A 16,940-nucleotide genomic window follows, 5' to 3' on the forward strand; every position below is an offset into this window, starting at 1 on the left:
AAAGTGCAGCATCCTGCTACAGTGCTGCTTGCCCTTGCAAGGACTGACAGAAGTGAGATCAGCTCCAAGGCTCCCATCAGAATCACAGAGCCCCAGCAGCTGCAGAAAAGCCCAGAGAAGACTCTGGGGAGTGTTCAGAGCCCCTTCCAGAGCTTAAAGGGGCTCCAGGAGAGCTGGAGAGGGACTTTGGACAAGGGCCTGGAGTGACAGGACAAGGGGAAATGGCCTTAAGCTGGAGGAGGGTAGATTTCGATTGGAATTTAGGAAGAAATTCTTCCCCGTGAGGGTGGGGAGGTCCTGGCACAGGGTGCCCAGAGGAGCTGTGGCTGCCCCTGGATCCCTGGAAGGCCAGGCTGGACAGGGCTTGGAGCACCCTGGGACAGTGAAAGGTGTCCCTGCCCATGGCAATTAAATGATCTTTAATGCCCCTTTCCACCCAAATAATTCTGGATTCGATGATTCTGTGACCTTGGGACACAACCAAGGCACTGGGCTGCTTTGAGATGGATTTTCTGTAACTGCCTTGATGCTTGTAACCTTTCTTTTAGGATATGGGCCTTGCCACAGCTATTGAAGCCTATCTTTATCTAAAGATTGGAACACTGAAGTGTGTTTTAATGAGGGATAAACTGAGACCATCTGGATGTCTCAGCTGCTACAGAGCATGATTGTTTGCTGATTTTAACCCTGGCTCTTGCAGAGAACATAGACCTGTGTTGCACAAAGTGCACGAGCTCAGCTTGATTTCTCCTTGTAATCAAATGTGTTGATCTAAAATCTATTTCCAGCAAATTACTTGTCTGTTTTGGGAACAGCTCCCTCCTCATCTCTTCAGCATGGTGATGGGGATAAGCAGAGACAATTGAGTTGAAAAGGTATTTTTGTGAGGGTCTGACAGAGAGTGCTCCCAGTGAAATCTTCCATTTTGGAACAGCACCACCATTTACTCACAAACTACATATACCAGGTACCAACTCAAAGTAAAACCTGGAATTTTCTTTTTTTTTTTTTTTTCTTTTTTTTTCTTTTTTTTTTAAACTTTAAGGGTTTTAGTGGCTTTTTTCTTATTGGTGATGTTTGTGGTTTTTGTTTGTTTGGTTTTTGTTTGTTTGTTTTCTTTACAGAGATTTGTTGCAAAAATTTGGTATTTATTTGGTCCCATTTGAATGGTGGTGGCATGGGGACAATCTGCATTTCTTCAGGAACATATTTCAATGGTTACGTGTTCTGAGTACTGGATAACCATATTGCAATTAAACTTCAATTGATCATTTGTTGAACCTGTATAAATTCTGCAAGATAAATAATGAGTTTATTTGGGAAGGTAAAGTAAGAAACTACTCAAAACCACCACAAAATTAATGGCCAGCAAAAGAAACTGTGAAAATAATTCTGCAGATTGATTATTAGAATATTTTCCAGACAGTTGAGATTTCTCCTCAATTCTCAAATTAAACAAAACCAATAAGGGAATGAACCTATATTTCACATGTTCCCACAGATTCTTTCCATGTCAGAAGACTACAGGCACTGGAAACTGTCCAAATTCTAAAACATTCAGCAAACTTCAGAACCACTTTTGAAGAGACCAAGCCTGGGTTTGGAAGTGGGGATGGAGGGAGTGTGTAATGACTTCCACCCAAACACCTCAGCCAACAGGCACCATGAACAGTTTGAGATTAGAACATTCTGTTTAAATTAGTTTAAGTGCTGTTAATTATGCATTCACCAGAAATGACACCTGTCATGGATGTTAAATTCCAAGCAGATCTGAAACCTAGAAGAGTAAAAGCAACAAGTGTTCTTGTAAGAAGAGCTACTCCAGGGATACTGAGATCGTAAGTCATTTAGCATATATTAGCATGGTTTTTTCATCCTTTTTCAATCTAAATAAAGTTTCTGGAAAAGAAATTTCTATCTGTTGCTTTTACCTCGCAAAAAGTGATCCAACACAGAACGTTCTGGCTTTTGACTAAAAGGTGATTATTTGAAATCCTATCCTAGCAGAGTATCAATAAACGTCTAAAAAGGAATTTCTGGAAGAGGTATCTTGAGATGCTTGGGAGAAATACCCCCCAAAATACCAAGATAAGCTGACTGCTCCCTTTTATCAAGCTCCATCTGGTACCAGGGGACATTCCTTTATTCCTTTATTGGGCTCAAAACCCATTTCGAAAGGGGCAACACATAAATACCTACAAAAATTTCAGTTGGTTGCTACTTTGATTCCCACTACTTCTAAACCCAAATGGCTTTGATAATTTGAATTCTCCAAAGATCCAGGCAAGTGCTGAACATGCCTAAAATAGCCAAAGTTATTGAACATATTATTAACCTGTAATATTATTGGTCATCTCTGTGACTTGGTGAGTTCAAGGTGTACCAAGTTTTAAAACAAGTTTTAAACACTGGGATATCCATGATTAATCTGTTTGAATCAAGCCCCCTGCACTGACATAACACCTGAAATGTGCAAGCAAACAAAAGGGAAATCCAGTTGTTTCCAAGGTTTTCATACCCATCAGCTCCTACATATTTCCTAGAGAAGCAAACTCACACCTCCTGCAAGAGCTTTGCTTTTCTTTGTTATTTTTTGGACCCATCTGAAATAATTCAGATATCAGAGAATTGAAATTACCATGCTTTGAGAAACTTCAGGCAATCTCCCAATCTGCATTTTTAAAATCAGAAATCTTACAGAAAGAGCACCCCCACAGCAATCTCCAGAATAAAAGGGAATTGTCAACTCCTTGCATGTTTAACTACAACCCCCAAAAAATAAAAATACAAGCTTATCTCAGAAAATTAAGCAAAACTGATCAGAGCAAAGCCCACGTCTCTGATTTGCATGCACCTAACCCACATGCTATCACAAAATGCAGATCCAGCCCACTCCTGATGGCAGTGAGCAACTCTTCCAGGTTGGGCAGTAAAACACAAGATCCCATCTCTTGTTTCAGCCTCTCTCAATCTGCTGCTCCCCACGTAAATTAACGCAGGGTTTTTAGCATTTTAAATGAAGACAACTTTTGTTCACATATGTTCCTGTGATTTATTGTTTTGCCTTCTTTGAAAATGAACAGAAAACACTTCCTCAGATGTGTTCCTTAATAACCTTATGTTTATTTTGCTTTTTGTCACTTCTTGCAAGAACAAAACTTCCCAAGTTCTAGCCCGGCCATTTTAAAAAGGACTTACACATTCCCACCATCAAAATAATTTGTGGAAATAGAGTGAGAGGAACAAATCCTTTCCCATCCCTGTTACAGCAGCTCCAGTGACCTTGAGGAAAACAGACAATTAGGAAAAACGCAGAGCTGTCATCTAAACTTCTTGAACTCTTTCTGGAAGCTGCAGCTGCCCGGTGTCAGCCTGAGACCGCCAAGAGCATCCACACCACATTTGATGGTGTGATGCCTTTTTGGGCTACCTAAAAACAGAGGCCAGACAAAATCAAGGGAATAAAACCCAGTTCTATTTATCGAAGGGCCTTCAGGCACATTTTGGGCTACACCCAAAAATGGACAACAGCTCATGGGTTTTCACACTTATATCCTTTTGGTCTCTTTGCATATTAGGGATTCATCTTCCAGTTCCAGCTTCAGGAAATGAAATCATTCACCCCAAGTTTGCTGCCCCCAACTCACTTTTGTTCTACATCTTTCAGGGCCTGAGGCAGTGAGGTGTCCTTGACTGCCAGGCCTGGAGAGGAATTGTTGTGTCTGCCCAAACTGGGGAAGCAGCAGCTCACACTGTGTGTGGAGTTTGGAGTTCTACACTAAAGAACTGCAGGATTACAAATAGATGAAAAATATAAAAGCTGAAATCCTGAGGCATCATGAAACCATTCTTGTGGCACTGTCTGTGCATTTCCATCCCAGGCAGGAGGCAGTGACACGGGCAAAGCTCTGTGTGTGTGTGTGTGTGTGTGTGTGTTTGCTCCTGTTCAGCTGCTGCTCTGCTTGACCTGATCTAACACTGCCGAGTGCACAGGAAGCAGAGTTTATTTGCTGAATCTGTTTACCCCACTGTCAGTCAAGATGTAGGACAGTGCTTAAACAGGCAACAGTCAGATTAATATAATTGAAGCTGCAGCTTGGAGCAGCCAGGGAACCATGCTGGAATCACAGAGCGCTTATTCTCCTATGATTAAAACCTCCCCAGGGTTGTATCAGTGTAAAGACACACCAAATCAGGGATGCACAGGAGCCAGGGGACCAAGAGATGGGAGCGTTTCCTTTTGGGAACAGCTCACCAGCTCGGGAGGAAGGAACATGAATCACACTGAGAGAAGTTGCCATTTTAATTGCATAAGGAACACTGGTGGGTTTGTCATTCCTTGTGACAGAGTTTTCTCCCCAGAGTCACATTCTGAGCACAGCTCTGTTGCTATTGTGTAAGACATTTCATGCACCAGGGTGACAGCCCAGCACACAGATCCATAGAGCCTTGTAAACAGCCTGTTTTCATTGACTCCAGGGACAGATGCCTCTCTGCTCTTCCACAACAGAGCAGGAAGACCCTGTCCAAACACACACAAAAAAAAGGAGCAAATCAGTGGCTGAAAAGGAGCTCAAGTTCTCAGCACCATCAGATTGACTAAAAACCACACATTTCTTTGTGCTGGCACTGCTACTTCCAGCACAGGGGAAAACAGACAGGCAACTTGCAGGTGGCATCCTCCTGCAGGGCCAACGCTGCTGGGACAGATGGCACAGGAAAAAGGGGAGTGATGTTGCTAGTAAATCCATTTCCCGAAGTCTTTAGGACCCTTTGCACTTAAACTCTTTAGTTACCTCAGCACTACAAATCCCAAAGGTGGAAGGACCTGTCCTGAAACACGAGTTGTCACAGAGAGTGAGGTTCTCGTGGTGGCAGAGGGCTCCCCAAGGCCTGACACCACAGCTCTGGCTGTGCCTGGAAGCAGAATGCCCCCAGGGAGAAGTGCTGTGCTCACCAGCATCCCACAGGTGGGAACCTCTGACTTGGTGTCACTGTGGGTGCAGTGATTTCAGCGACATTTCCCTAGAAATGAGCCCTCCAACTCCAGCTGAAGCACACAGGAGCCACCAGCGGCACAGCACACAGGAACTATTTCTGTATCTGTGCAGAGCTGATCTTTGCCTTTTCTCTAGCCTAGATTTTGATTTCCCCTAAGTGATCAGTGCTGGCCTAATTCTACTCCCATTTACATCAGCTGAAGCTTTAACCATCAACTTCAAAGAAAATGGATTTAACCCAATACAGTTCATTTTGATAAATTCTCCTTTAAGAGAGAAGGACCTCTGCTTCTCCAGCAGAGGATAAGATGATGTATTTTTACACCAGGCTTCAGAGCCAGATGACTTTGCTGTGCCCTACATTCAGTTTTGGGTTTGAGCAGCCCTGCAGCTGGGCAGCAGCAGCTCCACCGGCCATGCTGTGTCTCAGCTCTGTTTGCAGAGCAGCTCTGCAGCCCAGGCAGGAGATTTCTCTGGGAGAAGACAGAGCGGAAGCCCTGCTGCAGGTTCACACTCAGCACACACAGGTTGGGAACAATCCCAGGGCTCTCGAAAGCTTCCAGACCTGACAGGAGCACTGTGAGGCCAAAGGCTCAGACTAAATCCAGTCAGACACGAGACCTGCACAGACCCAGAGCCTCAGCACTGGCTGCTCCCTGCTATTGATCTGCCTCTAATGCACCAAATGCCTTCCTGATGGGCACGCACTGCAAACTCCACTTCTGCCTCTTATCTCTATCATCCTTTTATTTTCTACGCCTTCCTAAATAATTCACTCAGCATGACTGGTCTTCACAACCTTCTGTGTTTTACTCCCAGATTCTTATTTCAATTGCATAAATTTGGATTTAACTTTTTTGGATTATTGCCTTGGAGCTGTGCGTCCCTCTTACAGGGATCGGGCTTCAGTTGTTAAAAATTCTATCCCAAAATGAACCTTCCAAGACACTTTAGACATGGAATTGTTTGTTTAATGTTGCTTTAACCAGCAATTTCGTATCAAGAAAACTTCCCTTGTAAACCAGGTTCTGCAACAAATTATCTCATGCATTAGACGTAAGAACTTTAGTCCAACTTAGGTACCAGCAAATCCACTATCAGAATCAAATACTGAAAAACTACAAAAACAACCCTTCAAATAAGGCTCAAAATTCAAAATCAGAGCACTTGTGTAGCAGGGAGCAGCAGTGGTTTAAGCTTTTCAGCTTTTACAGAAGGAAGGACTGTGCAAACACTACAATAGCAGGGAAAGGAGCTGTGCTGAAGGACTTCAGGAGGAATTTCTTCACAGAAAGGGTGATTAAACATTGGAAGGGGCTGCCCAGGGAGGTGGTGGAGTCACCATCCCTGGAGATGTTTAAGGAAAGACTGGATGTGGTATTTGGTGCCATGGTCTGGTTGATAAGGGATCAGGGATAGCTTGGACTTGATGATCTCAGAGGACTTTTCCAACCTAAATGATTCCATCCCTTATTAGAAAACATTTTATCAGAGGAGGAGTCACCCCAACACAGTGCATCACAGATACTTAGCAGGGAGGGAAGACAGATAATGTAGTAAATGCAGTTCAAATATTTCAGCCGATATCCAGCTGGAATCTCCTTTAACAATTATATCCTAAAATTATTGGAAATGCTCTGTCTGCAGGGGTACCTCACTCTTCCTCTGTACACAACGAGTTATTTTCATTTGACTCCCCCCCACACCCCAAGATGAGCACAGGACCCTTCTGACTGTCACATCTTCTGCCTCAAAACCAAGGTGCACTGTGGCCACCCCAACCTGGACTGGGTCATCTGCCTCGATCTCCCTGATCTACCTCTGATCTTGCTGATCATCTTCTGCTCTCCCTGATCAGCCTCTGCCCTTCCTGATCATCTTCTGCCCTCCCTGATCATCTTCTGCCCTCCCTGATCATCTTCTGCCCTCCCTGATCATCTTCTGCCCTCCCTGATCATCTTCTGCTCTCCCTGATCAGCCTCTGCTCTCCCTGCCCACCATGTCCCCCAAGGCCTTTCAGGGATAAAGTGACATTTTTAAGGCCACAGAATGATGGTAACACTTCCCCCAGCAATTTTCCTTTTAACTAGAGAGGGGGTAGTAGTTTCCAACTAGTTTTTATCCTTGTAAATGAGCCCACCCTGCATCTCAGAAGTGACACTTTACGTCAACTGAGCACGTTTTATCATAACTCATGTTCCTCTTTAGTCACACTTTCCCCTCAGACACAGCCCTTTATCAAGATGATTATCAGATATATATCTGGTATTTTATGGTGCAGGAAGAACTCACCCAAAGGAAAGCGACACTTGCAGGAAAGGTGCTTTAACAAGAGACATTAATTAGCAACCACTGTAATAACCCCACAGCAACAAGTGTCAAACCTCCCTACATGGACTCAAGCAGTCAAGATTAGGTTAACATTTTTTTCCTTATTACCCTGACTTTTATATAATTTCACACAGTAAATGGAAAAGCCATCTAGAAATTTGAGGCAGGTCATTTATCACTGTTGAAAGCAACTCCACGAAAATGTCTGAAGTGGAAGAATTTCAGTGACATTTTCTGAATTCCTTACACAGGACAAGACTGTGCTGCCTTCACTCCTCCTGTTTCTGCACTTCGGTCTTACCTGCATGAATTCTACTTACTGGAACCAAATGAAGCAACAGAAAATCAAAAATCTATCATGGGAAAATATAAAAGTCTCATAAGGAATGGCCAGCAACAACCCACAATAAGAGCTAAGTGTGAGCTGCCATTGCAAATCAGGGCTCCAGTGACTCCACAGCACAACACTCACAGAGGTCCCATCAGACAAAAAGTTCTCCGTGGCTCACAAAAACACAGGCTCACTCTTTCCTGCATTTCTGCTTGGAAAACTGATTCAAATCAAGCAGCTCCCTTTTGGTTTGGGGACTCGGTTTCTTTCCAGTGTTCCTAAGAAAACCATAGGATGATTTAGGCTGGAAAGGACCTTTGAAGGTCATCTAGCCCAACCCAGTGCCAGCTTCAAATGTGGAACAGCTTGCTGAGGGTCATGCCCAGCTGAGCTCTGAAGATCCCCAAGGATGGAGATTCCTACCCCTGTCTGGGCCACTGTTCCCATGCTGGAATATCCTCCTGGAGAGAAAGCTATTTATACTTGACCAGAATTCCCCTCTCTGGCATTACAGCTTTTACCTCAAATCCTTTTGCTGTGCACCTCAGAGACGAGTCTGGATTTTCCTTCTTTTATGACCTCCACTGTGAAGTGAAGAAAGGAATAAAACCACATCCACCTCTTCTCCTGACCAAGGAACAGTGACACCCCCAACCCTCCCCCTGTGTGCCACATGCTCCCACCCTGTGGCCCTTCTCTGGACCCCCTCCAGTTACCAGCGGCTCTCCTGTACTGGGCAGACTGGTGACAACCCTCCAGAAGCAACATCACAAGTTTGAAGCAGAGCAAGGAAGTTCAAAAGAGTGGAGAGGACAATTATTAAAGAGCCCACATCTTGGCTCAGGTATCTCTGATAGAGCAGTTAAGCTGCACCTGCCATTCCAAAGTGCTTTTCCTGTGCTCGCAATGACACCATTTACCCAGAGCTGTTGAGAGCAAAGGAAGAGTTGGGATGAACTTTGACAAAAGTCCCTGGGAAAAGAATTTTATTTTCAGAATCAAGAATAACTCTTCATAACTTGCACTGGAGGGGGAAAAAAAAGTTTCCATGGAATGAAGGCCATCCATTTAATCTAAACACTAATCCTAGAGTGTATTTTCTGAACGCATTTGAACCTCAAGGTCAAAAGTTGCAAATGCAGATTAAATACATTTCTTATATATAGGATTAGCCACACAAAAGAGATTGTTTTAGAACTTGTTTTCCTTCAGTCCACAAAGTATTGAAATTAAGGGACTTGAAAAATCAGCAAAGAATTTTTTTGCATTTACAAATCTCCATTCACAGTGCTATCAAGATAGCCTTGCTAACAAGAATTAATTGTGATTATTGGGGGAGAAATTTGTTTGCTTGCTTTAGCAGGTTGCATAATACCCAAAAATACTTAGAGCAATATTAAATTCTGCTGCATTGGAAGTTTTACATTTTACAAGATAATGCAATACCTAAAAGTGAACAAAACCATTTAGGAGAAAAGGAAGACAGTGGCAGATTATTAATCAGCTCCACCTTTCTTTCATAAACACAATTGGAAAAATGAGGCTTTGGTAAAGGCATATACCAAGAAACAAAAGCAAATCAGAGCAGAATTCAGAGATTAACAACTCAACAAACTTCCTAAAGGCCAAAAGTCATCCAGAGAGGCTCTGCTGGGAGAAAGGTGCACTGGGAGGTGGGCAGGGATTGTGTACAGTGGTGGAAACCAAAGGACTAAAACAATCAGCATTTCAGTGGGGCCACAACGTCAATAAACAGATAACTTGTGCATGAAGTCTGTGGCTGTGATGTCCAACCAAAATGAAATCATCACACGTCCAGAAAAAGCAACAGGGAGGCAGGTGGCAGCACAGGTAACAAGTGGTGGCACCTCTCGGCGTGGGAGCGGATTTTGATTTAGCTCTGAAACATCTTCCAGCAGCACCGCATGCTCAGCTCCTGGGCAGCAGGAGTGGTGCAGCTCCAGCAGCCTGGGAGATGTGCTCTGTGGGAAAGGGGAGGCTCTGTCCATAGCCCCAGAGGAGCTGATTCCTTAAGTTTGAGCTTCCATGTTTTCCAGATTCTGTGCTGCCTAGGGGTGCAGTTCTGAGTCTCACATTCAGTGTCACCCAGCTCTCTGCACAGGGCAAAACAAATCCTTTTCCTGCTAGGAACCAAGGACAACTTCCAGGCCCAAAAACACAAACAAGGGTGGGCCGAAGGGAGAAAACAAGAAGGATGGGACCTCACAACCTGAAACTGTAATTGGACAATTAAACCCCAAGATGCAAATGGACCAAAACTGATAAAAATGTAAGACCTCATGACCAGTCACCCATTTTTGCGTCCATTTTGGGTCCACCTTGGGTGTAGCCCTGGTCAGGCTCTTTGTCCTGCCCAAGGTGGATCCTGGAGGCCTTTCAATAAATATCTCCTTCATTCTCTAACTCTGTCCAGTCTCTGTTTCAGGTCAGCCTTCCCAAGGCATCAGAGGCACTGGTGGCACAACACAGGCACGACAGGCAAGCAGGAAAACTGGAGAAAGGAGGAGTCAGGAAAGTGGCTGAAGAGCAAGAGATGCCTTTAAGGCTTTTCCAAATATCTGCAACCCGAGGGAGAACACAGGGAAGGAGTGGGATGGACACAGACCTTCACCCTGGAATTCAGGTGAAAGGAAGATGCCAACACTGCTCTGCAGCACACATTTCTGGGGTCCTCCTGGGTTAAAAAGGAGGACCCAAGAAATGTGTTTCTGCTTCCCAGATGTATTATCTTGCCAGCCTCACCAGGAACTGAGCACTCTGGCTGTGCTGTCCAGCATTTACACCCTGCTGGCCAAACACAGCCTGGCTGTTCACATGAAACCAGGGCAGGGAAGCTCAGAGCAGGACTCTTTTAAAGACAAAGCAAATTAAAACTGGATTTGGGCGACCAAATTTCAGAATTAAAGGCTGAACAGCTTTCTAAAGCACTCTGAAGTCTATTTTCTGTTAGATGAATATGGATTTTACAACACTTGCAAACCCCATTAGCAGCAAGGAGAGCTGTAGGGCTCGGTCCACACAATGCATTATCACTGAAGTGATCCCTATTCTATCACTCAAGATAACACAAACACTTTTCAGTTGGTTTTTGCAGCGTTAAATAGCTTACAAATTGTTGCACAGATGCTTTTCCTGGCATGCATCAGGTCCAACACTTTTGCAAAGTCATTCCTTCACCTCAGCTGAAACCTGGGCCCTCAGTGATCAGCAACTGGTAAGAGTGACGTTTCCCTTGATCCCCACAACAACTGTGGTCATTCTTTGGGAGTTTCACATCTTCACTTAACAAACTCATGCAATTACATCTCCTTCACGCTCTGTTTTATGGTTCCAGCAGCTTCCTGAACCTGGAGAACATTTGGCACCGTTATTCTAATTATGGGAAGTGGGAGTAGATGAAATCTTTCCAGCAAAAGAGAAACTGAGCTGGCAGATGCATGAAATTCTATCCTGCAAAATGACAGAAGGGGAAGTAATGGGACACTAGACCTGTCACTTAGCCAGGTAAGAGTCAGCTGCTGTAAATAAAAAACTACATTCTTTTAAGCTCATTCAGCTCTTGATAAATTGACACCAAGTATGGATATTGTTACAAAATACAGCTGCGGTAACTTGGATTGTTTATTTACAAAACCAGTTGTCACTGGTTTTGTAAATAAACAAAGACAAGCTCTGTGTGTGTGTGAGTGTGTGTGTGTGCGTGTGTTTGTGAGACATTTAAAGCCCCAAACCCCAGGAAGGAAAGCCTCCCATGTTTCCTGACACAGCATCATACATGAAAAATGCATACACTTTCCTACTGAGCTCACACATTGGGTTACAGCCACATGAGAGGACTGGGGATTTAAATACCCCACTGGGCCTTTCCAATCTCCAGGACAACTGCCCTGGAACCCAGCGTGCACAAATCCCAGATGCCACGAGGGTTATGAAGCCATCACCCCCTAAAATTTGATGAAAAGTGAAGGAGTCTATATTTTAATGATTCCCTGTTAAGTCTACCCTCTAGTTTATTAAGGTCTCTGTTCTAAAAATATTAGAAAACTTTTATTCGAGTAAAAGCCACCACTGCACAAATTTTCCTCAAGCACAGGAAAGCTCAGTGAAATCCAGGAGGGCCCTCAGAGAAATTCCTATTTCTGAGGGGCAGAACCGAGCTATCGGTGATCTCTTCCATAGCAGAAACTTTTGGAGATCTGTGCAATCACAGATGTCCTGGCCCACATTTAAAACCAGACTTCAATCCCTTCTGCATCTTTCTCTGTGTTGTACTTGGCTAACCCCTTACATAATTCCAGGACTTCCTTATTTTAAAGCACATATAAAATAGTCTGAGTTCAAGCACAGAGATAACAAAGTCGTCAAACAAATCTGAACGCTTCCGAAACCTACTTTTCTCTTTTGACAACTGTCTGAGAACAGAGAGTGCAGGGAGCTGTTCCTCCTTTAAATTTAGCTTCAGCCTCTGTGAAAATTCCTCCCAGGGCTGCAGCATTTGCTGCCTGGTCTTTCCATCCCAGTGGAATGGGGTAATGAACCCGATTTTGCTGACCTGCTCCCACGGCTGTGGGATTACAGAAGGGAAAAAGCAAACACATGTCTGAACAGAAAACCCATTTATATATATATATATGTATATATATATATATATATATTTTATTTTATTTTTTTTTTTACTCCTAAAGTAGTTGCGTGTGTGCAGCACTGGGACAGCTGCTGCAGCACCTCCGTTTGCCCCATCTTTGTGTGCCAGGACAGGAGCTGGTGTCGGTGCTGTTCGGGTGCTGCCCTCGGAGCCACGTGAGCTCTGGAGCTGCTCAGATGTCTGCCTGACATGGGATTGCTCTGAAATTAGAACATTGCCCCATTTTCAATAAAACCTCCAAGATTCCAGGGTTGTCCCTGTTAGCAAGGGATGTCCTTGAAAATGAGGACAGCTGATAACCTTAAAGAAGGAGGGTAATTAGTCACAGCCCGGCAACCTTTCCTCCTAAAGTAACAGTGATAAAAGTAAACTCCTATTAGAATATCATTAAATGCATTATTATGCAATACTGGTTACATAACCATGCTTTACCAACTCAGGGTATTTTCAGGCAGAATTCAGTTTCACAGACTTGCCCACACAGAAAGGTTTTTAAAAGTATGAATTGTGTCTCTCGAGGAGATGAGAAAAAGCTCAGGTAAATTGATGAATGGCAGACTGGCTGCCAATATTTCATATCCAACTTGAAGCCTTTAAAAAAAAGTCTTTTCAAGAATCCCTTTTCAGCTAATTCCTTCCAGAGAAGTGAGAAAATTCTTAGAAACATTTGCAAATCCAAATATATCGCCCTATCCAGACATTTAGTACCATTTGAACTTCAGCTAAAAATTCACTGTGAATCCATGCAAAAATCAAGGATAAGCAAAATTAGACCACATTAAGCATGACAATTTGAAAAATGTTGCTGTATTTTATCAAAATTAATATTGTCATCTCTTTTGCTCTATCCCTGCTCTATCCTTTCAAGCAGGCAGGAATAGTGGTACATTCTATGTTTTACTAAAATATTTCATCTAATTTTCTCATTTAACAGCTTTAGTTAGTTTGGAAATGTTCTAACCACCAAAATAAATACCTGAATATTGTTCTTACTGGTGCCTAAGCTCAAGTTAAATAAAATTCACAGCTATTTTAAAGTCTAAAAGCAAGAAAAGAATTAATAGGAGTGCATGTGAAATTCTGACAAGGCAAAAGCTGGTGCTGCACAGACCTTTAAAATACCCGGTTTAAAAAGAAAGGATGCACATTTTCAACACAGAAATCTACATGAAATACAAGCATTGTTATTATTTAAAGTTCATTAGTAAGCTGCTTATTTTCTTTCCAAACATCTCCTTGCAATATCAGCCATTTCCTGCTATCTATGAAATTCACCCCAAAACACTGCATTTGTAATGGGCTACAGTGACAATTGTTAAAGAGAAAATAAACAGCTGATGAATATTTCAGGTACAACATCATCTCTACATAATAAATCCCACAAAACCCCTCATTTTTCTTTCACAGGCATGGCTTCATTCTAATGAATCATTTCTACTCCCATCCTTCCCGAAAGTCAAAATGCAGGGGACATTTTCAAAGCAATTATCATTTGCCTTCTAGCTGTGCAAACTAATAACGGCCATCCTCCCTCTCTCACATTTTCTGCCTCATGGCTCCGGAGGAGCCCAGCTTGTGCCCCCTCCCTGGAACACAAAAACTGCCCGGACAACCCAGAATAATCCTCTGCTGGATGGCAGAGCACAGCGAGATCCCGTGCAAAAGCATCACTGTGCCGTACCTGGAAGGCTGCAGCCGCTGGGATGGGGATGCTGAGGCAGCAGGAGAGTTGTGCAGGTGAATTGAGCAGGGGAGCTGTGCAGGGGATTTGTGCAGGGGAGCTGTGCAGGGGATTTGTGCAAATGAGCTGTGCAGGTGAGCTGTGAGTTGTGCAGGTGAGCTGTGCAGGAGAGTTGTGCAGGTAAGTTATGCAGATGAGCTGTGCAGGTGAGTGAGCTGTGCAGACGAGCGCTGGGCAGGTGAGCCCCGGCTCCCCGGCGCACCGCTGGCCATGGGATGAGTGCGGCGCTCCCCCGGCACCACTCCGGGCTGTGGCAGCAGGGACACACCTTTCCTGCATCTCTCCACCCCCTCGAATCCCTGGATCCCTGTCCCTGCCCAGCTGGCTCCACTCGGGAAGGGCAGGGAGGCAGCAGCAGCTCCGCGCTCCGGGGAGGAGGCACCGCCGGGAGGCCGATGCTTTCCTTTACTGACAAATCCTCAACAACAAAATGACATTTCTACGGTTTCTCAGGCGGGATAATTCCGACTGGCCCTGGCAGAGTTCACCAGTTTGCGAGAGAAAGCAGCAAGGAAGGTGTATTGCTGTGATCCTAATTCCTTAATGCGCCGTGCCCACCCTAGAAAATCCAGCCTGGGCTGTTGTGCCAGCGACCAGACAGCTCCTCACACACCAAACAAATGGGAACAACCCAGTTGTTTCATCTGAATTTACAGAGGGGGAAAAAAAATTGATTGGCGTGGGAGTGTTTAAAAATTGCAGAAACCAAAGGAGAGAAGTTTGGTTCACAGGGTAGGAAAAGGACATTCAAAACTAACGTGCGCAACCCAGCAAAGCAAGAGGCTCTGAAGTCAGGAGCACTTCAGGCAGAAATAAGGACTTTTCAAAAGCATTCTTAGGAAATGCTGCTGAAAAGGCAGGGAGCCATCAGAGTCCCAACCACCACATTTCACCTTTTTAGTTATTTATTGGAATGCTAAAACATAAACCCTGTAGCAGAGAACGCCTTCACACCAAACCCAGAGCACCTGGCTCGTTATGCGGGATGGGAATATTTGGGAAAATGAGAGGTAGGTATTAAATGGAACCAAGCAGAGGATGAAACTGAATCCCAGCCTCCCTCACTGAGCCCTTAACCACTAAAACATCCCAAAAAAGGGGAGGCAGCAAAGCCAGGGCTCCAACTTTCAGTTTCTCCGCCCAGCTTTGGACACCAGGTGTAAGCGTCACCTTCTGTTTCTGTACAACTTGCCCAAATTCAACTGATACAAGTTTTTTTCTGTAATCAACACAAATATATTGAGCTACTATTCTCAATTTTAGAAGAAATAAAGGAAAATATGAAAGGAAAAGAGAGTTCCTACTAGCTCCAAATTTTTAAAATGTCCACACAAAAATAAGTGGGATGAGTGGGACAATCCATGTTAAAAAACAAAGCAGTATTTTTATGGAAGAGATATATACACACACTAAGTCCCCATTATTATTATTATTATTATTATTATTATTATTATTATTATTATTATTACTATTATCATCCTCAGGCACTTTCTCATGGGTAAACATTTTCTCTCATCAATAAAAGAATTGTTATTAGAAAAAGAATATAATGATAAAATATCCAAAAGTAAGGAAGTTTAGTGCTGCTTTTTAAACTATTGGCTCATTTTCTCAGGAAACGTTATATTTTAAAGGTGCAAATTATGTTTATCACTGTCAGACTATGGAAATTAACTTCTGACTCCTTTTAGTTACACACCTTTGGATCTATAAAGAGGAACATTTTCTCCTATAAAAGTATAAGGACTTTTAATAGAGTCTAGAAGAATTATACTGTGATTTTTAAAAATAAACACTGTCAGACTTACCTGAGAAAAATTAAATTCGGTGAGTTAATGCATGTTTGACTGGACGGAATTTTAAAAGAGTATTTCACGTGGGCACGCCTTGCAGGTAAAGAAACCAACCACCTCAGATCTTTAAATTTTGGGACTGTAAAAAGAGACTCCAAAAATACTTGAGAGGGTTTCACCCAACTATTAAAATAAGTGGTTAAAACCTAGGTAAATAAGAAATTTAAAACTAATTTTTAAATGAAAATTTTTAAAAAAATTTGCAGGAACAAAATATGGCACTAACCTGTTAGAAAAGTACATTTGTGGCATGCAAATGTCTCAAGATGAAACCAAATTATACCTCAGCAGGAAAGCAGTGTGTGCAACCTCCACAAACGATTCTGCTTAAGCACTGAGAAGCAATTGCTGTTGGTGAGGGGACTTATTTCTTAAGTGGAAGTGATAAAGATGATAAAGATCTATTTGTTATGTATTTAAAAATAATTTTTATTTATGCTCCAGATCCAAACAAGAGTCTGAAAAAAAAAAAAAAGCACTGAAACTGTGTTGAGCTTCTGGGATTCAGGTTGCTGCAAACCTGAATGGCAAATGCTGGAGCCACTCTGCCTTTGCTACGGCAGAATTCAACACCTTCAGCTCATCTTCTCCTGGTGTCCTGTAGGTGTTTTACACTGATTTGTCCCGAAATAAACTCACAGTTCCATCTGAGGGCTCCCTGCAGCCCAGCCCAGGCTCTGACATCCCTCAGGAACATCCAAGGGAAGCTCCCAGGGCTCCCCAGCCCCACTCAGCTCTGATTTATGAAGGCTTTGCACACATTGTGTAAGAAGTGCCCGAGGAACGGCTGGCACAATCCTGCAGAGCCCCAGTGGCACGGTGACCTGCAGCAGCACAGAGCACACCTGACACAGCCAAAATTCCACCCTGTGCATACCTGGGAATAATGAGTACCTGCAGCTGCCACGGGAAGGGTTCAACTCCCACGCAGGCAGAAGGTAAAAACCACTTCAATTCAGGTTCTGCTGGCCCTCCAACACTGATAAAATTAAACACTTTTTGTGTCATTCCCATTTCC

The 16,940-nt window shown here is 43.4% G+C and overlaps 1 protein-coding gene across 14 annotated transcripts in view; it reads right to left on the reverse strand.

Moving 5' to 3' along the window:
- ATP2B2 (ATPase plasma membrane Ca2+ transporting 2) overlaps positions 1–16,940 on the reverse strand; it is a 389,757-nt gene that overhangs the window by 176,408 nt on the left and 196,409 nt on the right. The window lies entirely within an intron of this gene.

Source organism: Chamaea fasciata, unplaced genomic scaffold (assembly GCF_029207755.1).
Source record: "Chamaea fasciata isolate MVZ Bird 193981 ecotype frontalis unplaced genomic scaffold, bChaFas1.0.hap1 SCAF_13, whole genome shotgun sequence".
NCBI classification, from domain to species: Eukaryota; Metazoa; Chordata; class Aves; order Passeriformes; family Sylviidae; genus Chamaea; species Chamaea fasciata.